Source organism: Miniopterus schreibersii (assembly GCF_964146895.1).
Source record: "Miniopterus schreibersii genome assembly, chromosome: 7".
In the NCBI taxonomy this organism is placed as follows: domain Eukaryota; kingdom Metazoa; phylum Chordata; class Mammalia; order Chiroptera; family Miniopteridae; genus Miniopterus; species Miniopterus schreibersii.
The window spans coordinates 77380362-77396371 of NC_138108.1; the positions used below are offsets into that span (position 1 = coordinate 77380362).

At 54.7% G+C, this 16010-nt stretch overlaps 1 protein-coding gene across 2 annotated transcripts in view; it reads left to right on the top strand.

Annotated features, from left to right (window-relative positions):
- Nucleotides 1-16010, top strand: part of GLI2 (GLI family zinc finger 2) — a 236947-nt gene that overhangs the window by 179885 nt on the left and 41052 nt on the right. The gene's annotated exons all lie outside the window — the stretch shown is intronic.

Here is a 16010-nt window from a genome sequence, read left to right on the forward strand (position 1 = left end):
CCGAACCTTTTTTCTGCCAAGGGCCATTTGGCTATTTATAACATTCATGGGCCATACAAAATTATCAATTTAAAAATTAGCTATGAAAAAAGCTCCTACATTTATTGAATTTTGAGTCCCTCCTGGAGTTGCCTTGGCAGGGTGAAACCAAATGATTTTGCGGGCCATATATGGCCCGTGGGCCAGACGTTCCCCACCTCTGCTCTAAGGCGTCCCAACTTGGATGCTGAATTATAGGGTCGCCCGACTTATAAGGACAAGCTCAACGTTACACTTGGGGCCTCTTTCTGCTTCTGCTTTGAGACCACAGGTAGTAAGACACCATGCTGGCTCACTACACCTCTTGAGGCCTGTAGCTGATGTCACTTTTCTTGGTCTCTACTTGAAGACCAGCTCCCATGCTTCCCCCATCTGTCTGCTTTCAGAAAAGAGGCCCTCCCCCAACATCTCCGCTGCTCCCACACCTGCCTTGGGGGCACCTACTGCACAGGATCAGCTGCCCTGTGGCCCCTCTTGACCCAGCCACCTCACCTGGCCAGGTTGCTGTTTGTGGTTCTAACCCTCTCAGCCCTGTCGCATTTTCCTGTGCCTCGGCCCCTGTGCCCCACCTGGCTAGAACTGCCTCTCCTCCTGGCCCCCTCGGCCAGACCCTCCGAGCCTCAGGGGAGGAGCCACCGCCTCCTGCGGGCACTGAGATCCCGCACACTGAGTGGGCCTGCCCGGATCCCCACCCAGCTCTCGCTCGGGAATGAGGATTCACACCTGCGTCCCAGCAGGCTCTGCCCGCCTCTCACCTCCGCACCCACAGTGGCTGACGTGTAATAGGTGCGGGTCACTGTTTGCTGAGAGCTCGGCCCTCTCCACCCTCCCACCCACGGAAGACAAACCCTCCCGCTCGCCCAGTTCCTGTTCGAGTGCAGTCAGTAAATCCCTGCGGAGGGCTTATTAAGCCAAAGCAAGCCCTGTGCCCCTCGGGAGGCAGGTGTCTGAGAAGGTGTCCCAGCCCTCAGGTGACTCCTACTTCTGGGCACACATTTCCTCCCCAAGACAAATCAAATCTGGGGCTTTTATTTGCTTTTTAAAAATGTCTTTTACTTTGGAATAATTTCAGACTCATAAGAAGAGTTGCAAAAATAGTACAAAGATTTCCATTATACCTTCGTTACTTCACCCACTCCCTCCCTCACGCGTTAACAGCGCTGCTAACTAACTTCTCGGCCTTACCCAGATTTGGCGGGGGGCCTGCTATTGTCTTTTTTTCTCTGGTTCAGGATCCAGCTTTTGCATTCATTTGTCTTATCTCCATAGTCATCTTTAATCTGGGACTCCTGCTCAGTCTCTTTCATGACCTTGGCATTTTGAAGAGGACGGGCCAGTTACTGTATAAAACGTCCTCCGTTGGGGTTTGTCTGATGTTGCCTCACGATTAAATTCAGAATATGCATTTGGGAGATTGATGAGGAAAGCGGCGGCGCGCCCTTCCTGTCGGGGGCACGTCCAGGCAATATTTCTCATCACTGCAGATTCCTTTTGATCACTTGGTTCAGGTGAGTTTCTTCAGGTTAAAGTTGGTCCCTTCATAGTGATTAATTGTGGGGCGATACTGTGGTAATACGTGAATATCCTGTTTCTCTTCATATTGTTACCCGCAAACTTCAACATCCACGATGGCTCTGGTCCGACACAGGAGTTACTAGTCTTTGCCAAGTGCCGCTTTTCCATTAACATCATTCCTTCCACACTCCTCTGTTAGAATTCTCCTGGAAGGAGCAGCTGTCCCTTCTCCCCATTTCTTTATTTCAAATAAATGCATTCTACTTGTGATAGTCTATGAGTTATAGCCTCTGGTTCTCACTGTTTACTGAGTTGTTCAAATTTTCCCAGACTTGGACATTGTCTGCCATGGCTTTCGACATGTTGGGAACTTTTCATTTTATTTCAGTACTTGTAGCTGGTTCTCACTGACTGGGACCTGCTGCTGCAGCCTTGTACCCACTTTAGCTCCCTGCCTACCTCCCGGGCCTTCAACTACCACACTTATCTGACTGAGGCCACAGCAGCTTCTGGGAGATGCATACATTTGGAGCTAGTGGGTCACCTGAAAATTGCTCGGTTGTGGCACCTGTGAATCCTAAGCATGCTAAGGGAGCTGAGTGCCTATCTAGAAGGGGATTGGAGTTGCTGATTTTCTGCTCTTGAGAAATGTTTGGGTGGTTCAGCGACAGATCCTGGGCACAGCAGGCCAGTAGCACAGTGCTCCTTGCAAGGGGCCCAGTGCTGGTCGTAAGCGTGGTCAGTGCTGAGGGCTCCTGGAGGGGATCCATGCAGGTTCATCACTGCAGGGGAACATCTCCCACACACCTAGGGGAGTGACGGAGGTGTAAGACCCCACAACGTGTGAACGCTATTTCTCAAATTAACTCTCACCTTGTGACTGTTGGAAACACTTCATGTTTCATCTCACTTAATCCTTTCAACAACCCTGTGAAATGTGCATTTCATGTCATCCCATTTTACAGATGAAGGAACTGAGGCAACCCAGAGAGATCAAATAACTAGCATGAAGGTCGCCTGCTCAGGGATTGGGAGAGTTAGAAATCTAATTCCAGCCTCTGACTCCAGACCCTCAGTCGCACACTGGCCTCTAAGGAGCACGTGTATGACCCCAGGACCTCTGGGCAGGTTCAGCTGAATCCTTCTTGAAAGCATGTACTGCCCTTTGTTAGGGTACTGCCCCTACGTTAGCGGTTCCCAGCCTGTTAGGAATGCAGGTTCTCAGGCTCCGGCCCAGACCTGCTGAGTCAGAGACTTCAGGGTGAAGCCTATGCCCTGCTGCAAGCTCAGATTTGAAACACTGTGCAAGCAGAGCCTTGTTGCTGAAGGAGGGGCCCCTAGTGCTGTGCCTCCCTGTGCTAGTGGGGAGCTGTGGCCAGGAGATCACCCTCGAGTCTTCTCCAGGCTTTGCCGCTCACCAGCTCTGGGTTGGACACAGGCATGTCCCTCTCTGGGCCTGCTTTCTTCCTAACCAGGGAGGGGCGCGTGTGGGCCTAGCACCTTATCACGTTGCCTTTTCTGCCCCTGCTTCTGTCCGCACATGGCCTTCCTCCTCCTCTGTGGTCCTTTCTCCCTGCGCCTCTCCGATAAGGACACCTGTGATTGCCTCCAGGAAGCCCTGAACTCAACATCTGCAACATCCCTCTTCCCACAGAAGGTCCCATTCTCAGGTCCCAGGGCGTAGGAAGGGGACTGCTCTGAGAATTGTTGTTCAGTCATTTGGCATCAGCAACCCCAGTGGCGAGCCTAGCATCGTGCAGTAGAGTACAGTAGGAGGTGTGAGTAATTTGTGTGGGGCCAGCAGCAGGCCCAGCTCTGCCCCGGAGCCAGTCTACTGTTATTTCGCTGCCTGATTACCCTGTGAGATGGTTATAATCTGCAGCTTACAGGTGCAGACACAGGCTTAGCGAGGTGTCCTGACCCCCACAGGTTGTGCCCTGCACGGTGGGCGTGCTTGCTTCTGCTCCAGGGTTGAGGAGCGAAGGCTCTCCTCCCCAGCCAAGGAGGGGCTCGTCTTGTTCACACCCAGCCATGGGCAGCAGCAATGTCCCCGCATCCTGCTCATCTGGGCTGCCAGTGGCTCCACTTTGTCCTTAGGACAGTGGGTCCTCAGCCAGGCCACAGGGGACAAGGCGGGTGCTGCAAAGCCCACCCCTTTACCCCTGCTCTCAGTGTCCCAGGTAAGAAATGGGACAAAGCCTGGGAGAAAAGCGGACCCTGTGGCCCTGGCTCCTGTGATTAATATGGTCGGAGCCTGGCGGAGCATCCGATCCATCAAGCCCTGCTATAGCCCGCTCCTCCTTGCGGCACCAAATGTGTCTAATTACACAAACGTTGCTCAGCAAATGAGGCGCAGTGCCGTCTCCAGTCAGCCCTAGGCCCCTGCCTGCTGCCCTGTGCACAGGGCCTCTGCTCAGGCCCCCAGGCCCCAGTCTGCTGGTTGTCAGGATCCTAAAAGCTGTGTGATTTAGCCCCAGTGCCCAGGACCCCGGGCGGAGTGCTTCACCTGGGCCCCCTTCACCCTGCCCTGGCCCATAGGGGCACTGCTGTCACCGGCCCTGCCAGGCTCCATGGGCTTGAACCCCAGTGCTGACCAACCTGAAGGAATGAACCTCAGTTTTCTCTTCTGTAAAAGGGCATAATACACAATAAGGGTACCTACACCACCTACTGAGTTACTTTGAGAATCAAATGGGATAATTTAAGTGAAGCGCTTCGGAGGTTTGGAAGCCTTCAGTAGACGCTCACAGCGATTATTACTGTGGCTGCCCCATTGGTCTATCAGAGAAGGGAGTTCGCTGCAGGCCACGGGACCTGTTGGGAGGGGCAGGCCAGGGCATGTCCTTGGAAGGGGCTACTGTCAGGTGGCTGTGACATAGGAAGGTGGGAAACTGGGCTGAAGAAGAACCACTGAGGATGAAGAGAGAAAGGGCCTTTTTCCCCTAATAGAGGAATTTATCCTTCTGGCATCAGGAGCAGGAGTGGTGAGATTTATGTTCAGGGTAACTGGAGGAGCAGTTAGAGGGTGGGCAGAAGTGGGGACCACAGCTCTCATTGTGGTCCCGGGCAGGAGGGGAGCAGAGCTGAGGCTTGGAGTGCGGACATCCAACGGCACAGCCCAGCTGGACGGCTTTTCCCTCCTCTACAGAGCCACCTTCCTAGTTACCTGGAGGAACAGGCCCAGGGCAGGACTTGCAGAGCTTGCTAATGCTGAAAGGGTTCCAGAGGGTGAGTGGCCCTGCCCATGGACTCCTAGGGCAAACCTTTTACCTGTGAACCACAGGTGATGGGAGACAAATGGCTGGAGGGTGTTCTTGCTGGTCAGACTGAGTTCTCTTGTGACCCCCCCCCCCATGGGGACATGCTCCTGAGGCTCCCAGAGTCCTTCCTTAGGGGTGAGAAGAGAAGGCCCTGCTGTCTCCTCATTGCCTGGTGACTGCCAGCAGGAGAGTGGAGCACTTTGGACCTCCTGCTGACCCCTGGCTCTCCTGGTGTTGATGTCCAGGAGACCTGGGCTGAAGCATGGCAGGGTCCCCGCTGAGTTCCCCAGTTCCTCAGTGTTATGCAAACAGGAGTATGGGCTGCCTGGGGCAAGGTTAACTCGTTTGTCTTGGCGTCTTGGCAGGAAGGTAGATGCTCATGTTCCTGGTTCTGGAGGCTGGGGTTGACCTTCCACTCGCCCTGTTGTGTGGGGTCCTTCCCATCCCAGCCCTACCCTGGGGCTTCAGAGAGGACCAACTCCAGCTGATTCCAACCGTAAAAGTTACAGAGACCATTCGTGCAGCAGTTGTCAAACCTGGCTGCAAATCTGAACTGGGACGTATCTTAAAAATGCACACTCCTAGGCCCCAACCCTAGAATTTCTGATTCCTTCAAAATAGGGTGAGGCCTGGGAATCTGCTTGTTTATGGGTGCTCACAAGCCAGAGTTCACAGGTTCCCACAGACCAGAGTTTGGGCGCCACCACAGACCACTTTTCTTATTTTATGCCCACAAAAGTGGACCCAGAGGTGTGTGTGTTTCCAGAGTCAGAGCCCACAGGGTGCAAGGCTTTGTCTCTAAATGATGAGGACTCTGAAGAGTGGGTGTTAATCCCCTGGCTCCTCTTCATCACCTACTCACAGATCCAGTGCCACAAGTTGACCAAAATTTATTCATATTCTCAGCTTGCAGAAGGACGTGAGCATATTGGGGTGGAGGTAGGGGGTAGTGGACAGCTACATCTCAACTATGAGAAGGACAGTCCCCTCCTCTCCTGTTGCCTGGTCCCATGCCTGAGCGCTGACATCCACGGTCCCTAGCACCTGCCCAGCTTCTGGACTGACCACCACTAATCGCTCCCCTGCAGAACATGTGATCCAGAGCTGTGGTTTCTGCAGTGGTCATGGCCCACGGCCATCCTGCACAGAGCGGAGAGGAGGGGATTCTTGTTAGGGGCAGATGGCTCTGGGGCTTAGCTGTCGATTCATGTAAAGTCAACAGGCTGGCTCAGGTCCTTTAAGGAAAGAGAGGGGATGCCAGCTGGTGGGTGCTCGCTCCCACCTCCCATCATCTGCACACTTTGTCACACGTGCAAATTACCCAGAGCCCCCTGGGAGAGCTGTTCAGATGCCTGATCCCAACTCCATCCCGGCAACCGCATGGTAATGGGGATGTTTAGCCTCTGCTGGTGTGCTTCACTTAAGAAAGGGGTTTCTTTGTTATTGCTGGCTGAACTCAGGAATCTCCTAGTCCTGGGGGACTTGAAGATGGCTTTTTCCAAGGTCAGTGTTCCATAAAGACTGCTCCCTCGTCGTGAGATGAATAAACACGTCTGTTCCACCTGCAGCTCACCTGCATTGTCCTGGGCCCCAACCGCTCTGTCCTCAGCCAGTCACCAAGGAAGACATGTGGATATTTTCCTCTTGATTCTTGGCACAACACACCAGGTTCATGGTTCATAGAGGACTGACTTTGTGTTCTCATTCCTCGGCAAATATGTGTTTTTCAGAAACTTATGTAAAGATGAGATTTCCAAAGAGCAAGTCTGCCTGGTTCCTGGGCTAAGAGGTTGCGTGGGCCTGGAGTCGCCCACCAAGGGCCTTGTCCTCCCCACCCCCCTCCACTGGGCTCCTCGCTCTCCTTCTGTCTCCAGGGAGCGCTCTGTAAAACCCACTGTGGCTGACCACTTCTTCAGAGCAACAGACAGCAGGTAAATGGAGCCCAGAAAACCCTGGGACCAGGTTGTTTGTAGGGCCAGTGTGCCAACCTCCATGGCTGTCTGAGGACCGCGTGACAAACACATGTGGAGCCTTGGCTCACAGGGATGTGAGTGGCCCTTGGAGACTCCTCCAGGCAGGGCCCTTCCTCTCGGAGCAGGCCCAGCAGCCTGGGTCCAGCCTCCTGGGTTATATCACCTAACCCTCATCAGCACCCTACAGGGAAGGCAGCGTTGTCACTCCCGCTTGTTAAGTAGGGAAACCGAGGCACAGTGAGGGTGGCCGCTTTCTCCAGTGACAGTCTCCTAGTAAGTGTCACAGCTGGGATTTGAACCCAGGCAACCTGACCCAGAGGCCCACTGTCCCCTTGAGCTCTCTGCTGAAGACTCTTCTGGCTCCGAGAGCCTGGGAGTCTCAGCTCCAGGAAGGTCCTCCATGGTGCTGCACAGACAGCTCATTTATAATGGAGCCTGGCCGGTAAAAGTTTAATGAGGAGCGTGTCTGATAAGGCGGCCTGCTCTTTGATCTTGGATGAATGCTGGCCCCTCGCAGAAGAGGAGCTATCTGGCTCGGGCTTTGGAGAGAGCTTGTGTGGCCAGCTGAGGGCAGGAGGGGCCTGGGAGGAAAGCACATCTTGAGGTGCAGACGTGAGTCAGGTCTGAGGCTGGGATGGTGTGCAGGGCTGGCGTGGGAGCAGCTGCCCTGTGGAACATTCCTGCAAGATTGGAGGTGATCCGCTGGACCATCTCCTGTCCTGCTGGGCCCCCATCACCTTGGCCATTTCCCATCTCATGCCCCGTGGATGTGGGAAGAACAAGGTGGGCAGAATCCTACCGGTGCCTCTCGAGTCCCTTTTGTCCCTGGGCTGGCTGTGTAACCTCCGTGAGACTCAGTGTCCTCATCTCTAAAATGAGGGTGCAGCAGCACCCCATGGGTGAATGTGAGGCTTAGATGAGTGTCCAAGGGTCACTCCTGCCAGCCTGAGCCAACATTTGTTGCAGGAACACAGAACAGTCTGGCAGAGGGTGAGCTCTGGACAATCACATGCTTTCCTCCCTCTTGTGTGGACACAAACAGGAAACCTCACTTCATTTCAGGCATCCTGTTGGGTCTGGGGTGGATGGTATTATATCCAGTCCTCCCAACACTCTGTAAGGTGGGCAATATTCTCCCCAAGTCATAGAGGAGAAACCTGGAGGTTCCCAGAACTGAAGAGCTTCCTACGATCCTCAGCAATTCAGCGAGTTCAGACCCCTATGCTTGACTCTCCTCTATGTCACGATCATCGTCGGAGAGGAAGGGGCATCTCAGTGCATGTCTTACAGCCACAGTGTCTTATCCCTGCAGAAAGCATGGAAACGGAACAGTAATTCACCCAAAGGAATGAGTCACTGACAGTAAAATTACAGGTGTTGGGGGGGTAGGTTGCCATTTGAGGTGGGGGTTCTCTCCCCCTGCATATGTCCAGGTGTCCACTCAAGAGAGAAGCTGATGCCAGTGCCCAGAGTGCACTAATTTATTTGCCTAAGTCATTGTTGCTGGGTTGATCTGTGTCCCAAGTGCTGTCACTCAGGGTCACTCCTGCCAGCCTGAGCCAACATTTGTTGCGGGAATGCAGGCTCAGCACCCTGCTCACGTGATCCTGCTGCTGCCACCCTGCAAGCCCCCATGCCTGCAGCCAGCATCGCTGTGTGGATAGTGTGTCCTGACGCCCATGGAGGAGAAATATGTTGGGCACAGTGGGAGCCCCTCCTTCACCCTCTCCTTTCAGGAGCTGCGTTTCTGAAATGTGAATTTGGCCTGTTGCTTAACTCATGGGGGGAGTTCCTTTGGCCGTACCTACCCAATGCCTATGTGTGCCAGCCTGTGCCAGGTGTTGGGGATACAGGCCCATGGGGGCACAGTCTTGCTGTCCACATAGACCTCCTGGTCTGGGAGAGGAACTGGGAGAAATTGGGTAGTTACAGGGTGGCATACTGGAAAGGGGACCAGGGGGAACCCAGAGCACCTGGAAACCAAGAATGGACAGCATTCATCAGCAGAAATGCTTGGGGGGCCTGTCTCTCCCCATCCCTCCTACAGCCACAAGGGGCTCCCCTGCCTTTGTGGAGCCGCCCCGTTCCAATGAGCCGCCCTCCACACCCATGCCAGTAGGAAAGAGGGACCTTTTCAAAGCACACGCTAATGGACTCAAAGCTGGGTAAAAAACGGCAGCACACCCACCTCTAAGAAGACGTTTATCTAAACTATTTGGGATTATCCGTCTAGCTTTGACAGGAGTCCAGGAAAGGAAATTCCACATACCACTTTGGCAGGCCAGGCCGAGCTGAGGAATTCTCAGTGCGGGGAGTGTGCCCATGTGTATCCCTCCTTCCCCCCAGGCCTCTGCTCACTGCTTAGACCCAGGCCCCTAGTGATGGCTAATGAAACGGCTCCTTTTACTAAAGACTCCCTCTAATCCCCAACCCCGTGACTCACTGCTACCCAGGACTCCCCTTCCACCCCCTCATATCTGTCCTGTGATATGACAGGCCCCAGTAAACTGTGTCTTTCTGGAAGTTTCTGCTCAAGTAAGGGCTGCTCTTACAGACAAAGGCCCCTCATACCTGGAGGTTAACCCATGCCACAGGTCACCTGCAAAGGGCTAATGCAGGCCGGTCCCCCAGAGCCCTTCCCCAGGGCCAGCTGTGTTCTTCTCCCTCCCCCCCACATGTGCATCAAGTCCAAGGCCTCCTCCCACCCCAGCTCTGTACCAGTCACCACTTTCCTAGGGAAAAGGCTCCTTGATATTTTCCTCTTGTCTTTATGCTTTCTGGTTTTTATGTTTGAAAAGCTGATAACCTCCTATCTTCCTGCTCCGAGGGGGGAAAATGTGATAAAGGATGGGCGATTGAATTAACCCCTGTTGCCTGTGTGGCTAGATCTTAACCAAGTCCATCTGTATGGCCTCCTTTGTAGGCGCAATTTTATAACCTAATTTCCCTACCAAAACATCAGTGTTTACTTAGTAAGAAATCTGTTCTTTGTCAACGGAAAACAGTGATTTCTTTATTGCTGCTCTGCGTGGGGAGCGACAGCTGAAAGCTGGCCCTCGGCTCGGTCTGGCAAGTGTGCAGAGTGTGACGGGAACAGGGCGAGAAGGTGGTCGAAGGGACTGCATGTGTATACAGATGTGTGTCGGTCACAGAGCAGGCATGTCTGGCGGTGGGGGCTAGCTAGAGGAAGCCTTGGTGGCAGACAGATGGAGCGGCCAAGCTGAGCCCACTGGGTGACCAGGGAGACACCACTGAACCCTCACACGCTTTCCAGGAGCCCACACAAGTTCACGGCCAGCCCTGCGGCCGCTCCACTCCCCACCCAAGAACTCCACCCACTCCACCAACTGCTAACCCAAAGCCGGCCTCCACCTGGTTATGCTTTTTTAAAAATGTTGTCTTATTAAATATCAAAGACATACAAAAGAGTAGCAAAAGCCTGATTAAAATATACAGACAGGCATCCCCTTGCCTTCCCAGCCCGAGGCTGAGGGATGCACAGCATCTCCGAGGTCTCGTGTGTCCCTCCACTGTCCAGCCCCTGCCTCTCTGCCCCACGGCCTCCGGGGTTTGGAGCTCGTCGCCCCCTGACAGCTGCAGTGTCTGCCTGTAGGTGAGGCCCCCACAGTGCATTGTCCAGTTTCGCCGCGTGCGCCGTGTGAGTGGGGTCATTGCAGGTGTGTTCCTGCTCGTCACACCGCACGGCTCCTGCAGGTGGCCCTGAGCGCGGGGCCCGGTTCTTCAGCTCGCTGCTGTGCGGGCGGGCATCTGGGTGCATCGGGCCTTGCGGTCTGAACGGTACTGCGGTGGGTGCTTTCCCCTCCTCTGGCCCGGGTGCGGCCCATCCTTGCAGTGAGTGTGTGTCTGGGAATGAGGCTGCCAAGTCAGAGGGTGGGCACCTTTGAACCCTCCTATGTGTGCCAGGCTTTTGCTGGGTGGTTTTGCCGCCCTTGCCCCTCTGGCAGGGCCGAGGGCTCAGCTCCATCCACCCCCTTGTTACCAGAATCATGTCATCAACATTTGTGTTTTTGCCAAAGTGGCATCTCCCCGTGACTGTAATTTTTTGTTTCCCATATTACTAATGGAGCTCAGCATCCTTTACTTCCTGGCCGGTAACATTTCCTTCTTATGAAATACCTGTTCAGCAGTTTTGCCCATTTTCCCATGGACTTGTCATTTTCCCAGCGATTTGAATGAGCATTGTGTCTTGTAAGGCTACTCACTCCATGATCGGTTATACGTGTTAAAATAACCTCTGCCTGGGCTCTTCGCTCCCGGGATGCAGAGAAGTCCCAGTTGTAACGTAGCTCATGTCATCAACGTTTCCTTTAGGATTTTCTCCACACATTCTCCTCCCAGCCAGCTGTCCGGTCAGTGCTTCAGGCCCTGGACTGTGTTAGCTATACCCCAGTATGACCTGCCCTTTGTTCAGCTATTCTCCTGTCTCAGAGCACCAGGCCTGCACTATTCATGCCTTCTTTCTATTCTCCTGTAAGAGTTTAGGCCCAGCTCAGATGCCACCTCCTACAGGAAGCCTTCTCAGATTGCCCCAGCAGAGTGGATGAATTCTTCCCTTCTCACCCTTCACTCTGTTCCAGCATCCTGTGTTCTGTTTGCAGGCTGCAGTCAGTATACACACTCTCTTCATAACCCCTCAGGCCCCAGCGTGGTGATTGTTGTCAAGGCACCGTGTGAACTATAGGCTTAGGGGGGTGCTGTAATTTCCTGAGCTCATGGCTGGACCTGGGGCTCCCTGCTCAGCAGCATCACCCTGGCAGCTTGTCATCGCCACAGCCTCATGGACACTCATGCACTCTGCTGAGATCTGTGCACGTGTAGCTTCAGGGTGGACCCTGGGAATGTCGGGTCTGACCACACCTGGTGCTGCGCTTGTCAGTCAGGTTTGTGACCAGCTGCCTGAGTGTGGGGTACTGGCTGAGTCTTCCTGGGACCCCAGCTTGCCACCCAGCGCTGGCAGAGACCCATGCTCAGTGCTGGCTGGTGGAGGGAGCAATGCAGGAACACATGCACAGTGTGAATGGGACACGGTAGCCCTAGCCCTCTTCACAGCGTCCTGCTTGCTGATCAGAGAGCCTCCCCCATGGACAGGGACAGCCAGACACAGAGCAACGTAGAGATTGACACAACACGTGAACTGAGCTCCAGTTTGGGTGGGAGCAGTTCCAGTGCTTTCCAAAAGAATTCACTGTGCATCTTGCAATTGTAAACCCCTGGAGTATATTTTGAAAAGGACTTGATTTCTGGAACTTCTAAAATTAATCTGTGGAAAACATGGAAGCAAGCTTGCAAATGTACAGTTTCACATATCAAACAAAACCCCCAAAACAACAAAACCAAAACCCTCAGAAAAGAGCTTGAATTCCACCCAGGGGAGCTCAGCAGAGCTGTGTGTCTGTTGGTAGGTCTAAGGCAGCAGGCACTGGCCTGCGCTGCAGGGATGCCCTGCCGGGAACAGACACCCACCTGCCGTACCCACCCAGCCCTGGCACTAAGAGCCCCGATTTTGAGATGAGCGAGCTCAGCATGGCCAGGCCAGCTTTAGGGACTCTGTTCCTTCCAGCAGATCAGCGGGCCTGAGGCCACCTGCCGGTGTTTCTAAGAAAGTGGGTGCCCGGCCCCAAGCAGCTTGGCAACAGCAGAGGGGTTGCAGCCTGCCCACTCTGTGCCCACTGGCCTCTTCCATGGCCCTGTCTTCGTGGTGGGTGGTAGTATCTCAGCCCGAAGGCAGAACCGGTGCGTGCGAGCAAGCCGTCCTTGGGGCAGGAGGGTTGGCGTGTCAGGCCTGTTTGCAGGGTGCATTCAACTATGGGGAGTCAGTGACCGTGTAATCCAGGCGGCGGGCAGGAAGGCACGTTCCAGAGCCCTGTGTGCATAGGAGGTGGGAGCACAGTGCTCGGATGCCCTTCTGCAGCGAGGGGAGTTTTCCTTCCTTGCCGCTGATGGGGCACCAATGGGGGCTGGGCTATCCCAGGAAATGACACACATGCCCTGCTCTCTAAGAGCCGACAGTGTTGGAAGAAAGGTGACAGTAACAATGATGGCGATGTCCGAGCCTCCCCAGGACCTGTTGCACCCCAGACCATAGGCTTACGTACCGCAGTGATTCCTGGTGGGTCACCGCAGACCCGGTGGCTTAAACAAGACAATTATTCTCTCACAGCTCTGTTGGTTAGGAATCTAAAATCAGTGTCACTGGGCCAAAATGGGACACAGAGAGCCCACTGCTGCCTGTTTCAGGCCCTGCTAACCTGCACAGGAGGTCTTTGCACAAAGCCATCAGGAGGGGCATCTCCGAATAACCAGGGTCCTTCCTCCAGCTCCCCATCCCCGACGGGCAGAGCCTGCCCCCAGCAGCCCATGCTGAGTCTGGGTGAGTCAGCACCCCTCAGCTCTGCATTGTCTGCCTCTCCAAACAGGCTCATGGGTGGGGACCAGGGCCCCATCCCTGCACTTCCGTACCCTCCTCTCATTGTATTAAAGAGCACGTTGGTTCCTGTCCCTGTGCCTGGGTTCTGGCTGTGCTATGGGTCCAACACCCTCCTTCCTCCTCCTACCAAGCAGTCTTACTCTACTCCTCGGCCCTGAGGAAGCCACACGTCCTCTAGCAGCACGTCCCCATCGTCCCAGCTCTGGGGATGGCGCCTGTCTCCCAGCATCTAGGCATGCGCACTTGGCCCAGCCAGTGTGGCCCTTAGAGTTACAGGTGGTCGCGTAGGCCTCTCATCGCTTAGGCTTCTCCTTGCATCTCCTTGCAGAAATCTTGGGCCAGCACATGGTGAAGGGGCCTAGGACTTGATGATGAGAGATGTAAGCTGGGTCCACTCCTCCAGCCTCTGAACTTCCATTTACTCACCTGTTAAATCTCAGAAAAGGGATGGCGAGGCTGGCTGAGCACCTGCCACCTCCCAGGACCACACTGCACACTTGCCACGTTGAGTTCAGCCCATCTCACTGCTGCCCTCAGCAGGCCCCACTGCTCCATCCTGCAGGCTCGGGCACAGGCTCGGCAGAGGACACCACCAAGGCCACGCTGAGTGGCAGAGCCGGAGTTCAGAGCCTAAAAGCCCAGCTTTACTTGCATGTGTGGGGGCTCCCCTAAGCCTGCACCTACCCCAGGCTCGGCATGGGACCAGCTGAGGTGGTGTCTGGAAAGGGATGTGAGCTGAACTTCTCTAGGGTGGGCAGCTGAGGCAGAGCTGGGCTCCCCGGGGACTGTTAGAGATGCCACAGTACCGAGGCCAACTTCACAGTCAGAAAGGCCAGTGTCCATCCCAGCTCTGCCACCGGGGCAGTTCTCATTACTGTCCTGAGCCTCAGTTTCCCTCTCTAAAGTGGAGATAATAAACCTGTCTTGCAGCGTCGTGGGGTGTTTTGCACGCAGTCACTGTCCGGGGAATGTTTGCAGGTTAGCGGTGGCTGCTTCCCCGCGACAGCGTCTGGTTCGGCCAGAACAGCCGCCACCCAGCTAGGTCTCCACTTGTTTTGTCCAGCCTCCCCTGTCTGTCCTTCTTTCTTCAGCTGGCCATCACCTCGGCCTTTGGGCCTGGGCCTGGGTCTTGTCCAGGGACTTTTCCTTCCTCCCACCAAGGAACAAGGGAAAGAGGGGAGAAGAAAGATGTTAAGGGCCAGCCTTTGGGTGGAGGAGCCAGGCCCGGCCGGCAGGCCAGCGCCCTCATTGGGGGAATGAAAGAGTCCTCTACGGCGACAGAACCAGCCCGGTGAGGCTGGGCCGTCACCAACACACACACACACGGAGGTGGGGAGGCGGTGGCTGTCTTTCTTACCCAGAGCCCCCCCCCTTGTGCTTCATGTCCACACAAGGTAGCCAGCACAGCTGCCCTCACCGGCCTCAGCAGCTGTGGGCAGGACGTCCCGCAGGTGGCAGGGTGGGCAGGCCGGGGAACTACGGCTTCAGTCTGCCTTGTAGGATGTTGGGCCCAGGATCACTCTGGGAAGGGGAGGCCATATTAGCCACAGCCTGCAGTTGCCTAAGACAGGAAAACTCAGCTTAAACTGGTTTAAACAAACAACAGAAGTATAGGCTCAGATACTGAAAGGCCGAGGGTACCAGCTTCTGGTGAAGCCGCATCCGTACCCAGGGGCTCGGTTCAGGAAGCTGGCTCTGCGGCTCAGCTCTGATGATCTTTGAGTTGTCTTCAGTCCTGCCTCTCCCCTCAAGGACCTCAGCAGCTCTGTGCTTACATCCTGCTCGCTAACAACCCTGTGCACAGAGAGCACTTCCTTCTCAGAGGGTGCAGCCAGAGCTGCTGTCTTAGGTGCCGGGGGATAAGGGATGGTCTCGGGTCACGTGCCACCACCACCCCACTCCTTAGCAAAAAAGGGATGTGGATCCCATACAGATCCAGCCCAAAGCGCTCTGTGGGCTGTGCTCCAACCCCCAGGCATAACCTTCACACACACAGCGTCACACTCCATCCTTTTTTTGCATATGCTGCTTCCTCATAAACTCCTATTCATGCCTCAGAACCCAGCCCAAATTTCACCTTCTCTGAGAAGCCTTTCGTCACACAGACACTTAAGGAATTTTTTCCTCTGCTGGAGCCTTTATCAAACTTCCCACCGCTTACTTGATTTGCAGGTCTGCCTTTCCCACTTGGGCTCTGAGCTCCCTACAGTTCCCTGGGCACAGAGCAGGTGCTTGGCACAATTTTGTTGGGAATATGAGCAAATATATGAAGAAACAACTGGTGGAATCAGGCTCAGATGAACTCAGAGCTGGAATGAGGGAAGAAGGCAATGCAAAGAGCAGTGTCCAAGCTGCACAGCGCGCAGAAAGACAGGCTCTGTCAGTGCTATCTACTGCGGCCTGCAGCTGTGAGTGTGTACATGCATGCGCATCTGCATCATAGGAAGCTGTGACCCTTTCAAAATGAGCTCACACAGCTGGCCCATCTCCCATCCTCAAGGCCACCTCCTTGAGTCTCTGCTCAGTTGCCAGAATTCAAGGCCTGGATAGACCACAAATGAGACTAGGGTCGGGACCCCACAGTAAGCCGTGGAAATAGAAGAGATTTCAGCTGGAGGTGGCCTAAAGCAGTGGCTCAGATTTCACCACAGGTGTCTTTCCTGGTGAGGCCCCATGGCATGGTCCTCAGTTCACCAGGATTGGCAGCACCCAGCCCGCCTGGGGATCTAAGTGAGTTCCTGGGAGGGGACCAAGATGAAAAGAAGCTCGGTCTCT